This window comes from Lipotes vexillifer, unplaced genomic scaffold, assembly GCF_000442215.2.
Source record: "Lipotes vexillifer unplaced genomic scaffold, Lipotes_vexillifer_v1.1 scaffold275, whole genome shotgun sequence".
NCBI classification, from domain to species: domain Eukaryota; kingdom Metazoa; phylum Chordata; class Mammalia; order Artiodactyla; family Lipotidae; genus Lipotes; species Lipotes vexillifer.
Genome location: NW_006775816.1, coordinates 180,119 through 185,295, shown reverse-complemented (window position 1 = coordinate 185,295; position 5,177 = coordinate 180,119).

Genomic DNA, 5,177 nt, shown 5'->3' with positions numbered 1-5,177 from the left:
ATCATATGGTTTTTCTCCTTCAATTTGTTAATATGGTTAATCACATTGATAGATTTGCGTATATTGAAGAATCCTTGCATTCCTGGAATAAACCCCACTTGATCATGGTGTATGATCCTTTTAATGTGCTGTTGGATTCTGTTTGCTAGTATTTTGTTGAGGATTTTTGCATCTATGTTCATCAGTGATATTGGCCTGTAGTTTTCTTTCTTTGTGACATCCTTGTCTGGTTTTGGTATCAAGGTGATGGTGGCCTCGTAGAATGAGTTTGGGAGTGTTCCTCCCTCTGCTATATTTTGGAAGAGTTTGAGAAGAATAGGTGTTAGCTCTTCTCTAAATGTTTGATAGAATTCGCCTGTGAAGCCATCTGGTCCTGGGCTTTTGTTTGTTGGAAGATTTTTAATCACAGTTTCAATTTCAGTGTTTGTGATTGGTCTGTTCATATTTTCTATTTCTTCCTGATTCAGTCTTGGCAGTTTGTGCATTTCTAAGAATTTGTCCATTTCTTCCAGATTGTCCATTTTATTGGCATAGAGTTGCTTGTAGTAATCCCTCATGATTTTTTGTATTTCTGCAGTGTCAGTTGTTACTTCTCCTTTTTCATTTCTGATTCTATTGATTTGAGTCTTCTCCCTTATTTTCTTGATGAGTCTGGCTAATGGTTTATCAATTTTGTTAATCTTCTCAAAGAACCAGCTTTTAGTTTTATTGATCTTTGCTATTGTTTCCTTCATTTCTTTTTCATTTATTTCTGATCTGATTTTTATGATTTCTTTCCTTCTGCTAACTCTGGGGTTTTTTTGTTCTTCTTTCTCTAATTGCTTGAGGTGCAAGGTTAGGTTGTTTATTCGAGATGTTTCCTGCTTCTTAAGGTGGGCTTGTATTGCTATAAACTTCCCTCTTAGAACTGCTTTTGCTGCATCCCATAGGTTTTGGGTCGTTGTATCTCCATTGTCATTTGTTTCTAGGTATTTTTTAATTTCCTCTTTGATTTCTTCAGTGATCACTTCGTTACTAAGTAGTGTATTGTTTAGCCTCCATGTGTTTGTATTTTTTACTGCTCTTTTCCTATAATTGATATCTAATCTCATGGCGTTGTGGTCGGAAAAGATACTTGATATAATTTCAATTTTCTTAAATTTACCAAGGCTTGATTTGTGACCCAAGATATGATCTATCCTGGAGAATGTTCCATGAGCACTTGAGAAAAATGTGTATTCTGTTGTTTTTGGATGGAGTGTCCTATAAATATCAATTAAGTCCATCCTGTTTAATGTATCATTTAAAGCTTGTGTTTCCTTATTTATTTTCATTTTGGATGATCTGTCCATTGGTGAAAGTGGGGTGTTGAAGTCCCCTACTATGAATGTGTTACTGTCGATTTCCCCTTTTATGGCTGCTAGTTTTTGCCTTATGTATTGAGGTGCTCCTATGTTGGGTGCATAAATATTTACAATATGGTTGTTAGTATTTGCCTTATGTATTGAGGTGCTCCTATGTTGGGGGCATAAGTATTTACAATTGTTATATCTTCTTCTTGGATCGATCCCTTAATCATTATGTAGTGTCCTTCTTTGTCTCTTCTGATAGTCCTTATTTTAAAGTCTATTTTGTCTGATATGAGAATTGCTACTCCAGCTTTCTTTTGGTTTCCATTTGCATGGAATATCTTTTTCCATCCCCTTACTTTCAGTCTGTATGTGTCTCTAGGTCTGAAGTGGGTCTCTTGTAGACAGCATATATATGGGTCTTGTTTTTGTATCCATTCAGCCAATCTGTGTCTTTTGGTGGGAGCATTTAGTCCATTTACATTTAAGGTAATTATCGATATGTATGTTCCTATTCCCATTTTCTAAATTGTTTTGGGTTCGTTATTATAGGACTTTTCCTTCTCTTGTGTTTTTGTCTAGAGAAGTTCCTTTAGCATTTGTTGTAAAGCTGGTTTGGTGGTGCTGAACTCTCTCAGCTTTTGCTTGTCTGTAAAGGTTTTAATTTCTCCATCAAATCTGAATGAGATCCTTGCTGGGTAGAGTAATCTTGGTTGCAGGTTTTTCTCCTTCATCACTTTCAGTATGTCCTGCCACTCCCTTCTGGCTTGTAGAGTTTCTGCTGAGAGATCAGCTGTTAACCTTATGGGGATTCCCTTGTGTGTTATTTGTTGTTTTTCCCTTGCTGCTTTTAATATGCTTTCTTTGTATTTAGTTTTTGACAGTTTGATTAATATGTGTCTTGGCGTATTTCTCCTTGAATTTATCCTGTATGGGACTCTCTGTGCTTCCTGGACTTGATTAACTATTTCCTTTCCCATATTAGGGAAGTTTTCAACTATAATCTCTTCAAATATTTTCTCAGTCCCTTTCTTTTTCTCTTCTTCTTCTGGAACCCCTATAATTCGAATGTTGGTGCGTTTAATGTTGTCCCAGAGGTCTCTGAGACTGTCCTCAGTTCTTTTCATTCTTTTTTCTTTATTCTGCTCTGCAGTAGTTATTTCCACTATTTTATCTTCCAGGTCACTTATCCGTTCTTCTGCCTCATTTATTCTGCTATTGATCCCATCTAGAGTATTTTTCATTTCATTTATTGTGTTGTTCATCATTGTCTGTTTCATCTTTATTTCTTCTAGGTCCTTGTTAACTGCTTCTTGCATTTTGTCCATTCTATTTCCAAGATTTTGGATCATCTTTACTATCATTATTCTGAACTCTTTTTCAGGTAGACTGCCTATTTCCTCTTCATTTGTTAGGTCTGGTGGGTTTTTATCCTGCTCCTTCATCTGCTGTGTGTTTTTCTGTCTTCTCATTTTGCTTATCTTACTGTGATTGGGTTCACCTTTTTGCAGGCTGCAAGTTCGTAGCTCCCGTTGTTTTTGATGTCTGTCTCCAGTGGCTAAGGTTGGTTCAGTGGGTTGTGTAGGCTTCCTGGTGGAGGGGACTAGTGGCTGTGTTGTGGTGTATGAGGCTAGATCTTGTCTCTCTAGTGGGCAGGTCCACGTCTGGTGGTGTGTTTTGGGGTGTCTGTGGACTTATTATGATTTTAGGCAGCCTCTCTGCTAGTGGGTGGGGTTGTGTTCCTGTTTTGCTATATGGTTGGCATAGGTTGTCCAGCACTGTAGCTTGCTGGTCGTTGAGCGAAGCTGGGTGCTGGTGTTGAGATGGAGATCTCTGGGAGATTTTCGCCGTTTGATATTATGTGGGGCTGGGAGGTCTCTTCTTGACGAGTGTTCTGAAGTTGGCTCTCCCACCTCAGAGGCAGAGTCCTGACTCCTGGCTGGAGCAGCAAGAGCCTTTCATCCACTCGGCTGCTCAGCCAGTGTTCTCCCCTCAGCGAATCCCATAATTTATTTTTAACAAATTTGGGGTCAGATCTTGGAATCATTATTTTGATGTTACTGTGTAGCTACCAAGACCTCATTCCAGGAATAGTAGAAACATTATCACTGCCACTTGACTGTTCACCTGTATTTATATTCCTAGTGTAATTCTTGATCAGTAGTTTGTGTGTAGGAATCCTTTTAAGCCACTTGTCCATTTTATGAAGCTCAGTTAACATAGTAATATAATCCAGAAATCCCCTGAGTAATACAATTGCAGTATATGACTATAAGTTGAAATTTGACATAGGAGAAAAGGTGCCATTGTCAACTCCTCCAAGTTACAGAATGTCCACCCCCCACAGGATTTCTTACATATTACACATGCCATTGTCCAGCAGACAGAGTGAGTGAAGGTACCAGATTTGATCTGTATATTACTGTACAACATTTAATTTCCTACTTTTGTTCTTGTTGGTTTTTGTTTTTAAAAATAATTGTTTATTTACTGAACCTCGGGCAGATTAGATACACAACCATTTTTAAATTTACGTCTTTTAACTCAGTTTTGAAGTGTTTTCACACACACATGCACACAAATTGGCATGCAACAGTTGTCCTAAGGTAAAACACAGTCACCTTAAACTGTTGCACGTATTTTCACCCAAGATTGAAAAATTGCTTATCCTGAACATAAAAACTTTTAATAAATTTAAATTAGTTATATAAAACTCGTTACTTGTAGTTTTCCCCTTGCAAAGATCCAAAAAAAAAAAATGTACAAGTAACTAATATACATCAGTTACAACATAATCTTGGATCCACACCAAACCAAATCCACACCAAACCAAATCCACACCAAACCCAGATGATCCTTTAATTTTAAACCCATCATCAGAGACCAAGAGAAAGTCATTTTATCTTATACAAAACAAAATTCACATGTGCCATAAAAGAAAGACCCAAGAAAAACAAAAACAGAAACCCTAATACTGACAGTAATGTTCAGTACTCTAATTAAACAGTGGCCAAATGCCACTGATCAAAAATAAAACAGTGGCTGTATATCACTGCAAAGAAATCCAAGAGGCTTTTAACCCTTTGGCATCAGAAATCCAGATTTTTCCAATTACTTGAATGCATACCTCCTATGTGCCAAGAGTAGAGAAAGTGGATGTGCCAGCATAGAAAGAAAAAGAACTATCGTTCACTGAAACACCCAGCGAATTGGCTTTAATAGATACTTCTTACAAAGTCAGGCAGAAATCAAAACAATGGTTGTTAGCTGTTTGTGTCAACTATTTTAAGTGGACGTGATTGAGTTCTAGGGTTCAAAGTAAAACTATAAGGGGAAAAAGGTTGTTGGTTTAAGTCTTATCTTTAAAGCAAAAACAAGATAGACAAGGTATAAAAGTACCAACCTGGTAGCATATTCTAGTCACAGAGCTCTGCCATTAGGCTGGATAGAAAATGTCAAGATTGTTGTTTCTCATAAGGACTCAACAAAATGAATCTTTAATGACTTGAACTGCAGGATAAGGGATCCCAAGAATGCAGTCATTTTAGTAAAGTACTATCCTGAACAAACTGCATTTTATGATGAAAACAAAAGGAAAGAAGATATAATAAGGGCTATACACCTATATTCCACTTACAGTGCTTGAGTTCTGGAAAGACCTGTATAATGAAGGCAGAATTCAAATATGAAATCATGCCAATCACATTTCACTATAACTTTCCTAAAAAAGTGTTTTCCCCCAATATCTCTTAATCACAAAGAAACAGAAGCTGTGAATGTACAGTTCAGAAAATAAAAACGTAGAAACTAATGACATTATTATGACCAAGATGTTTGGTGAACAGTGAA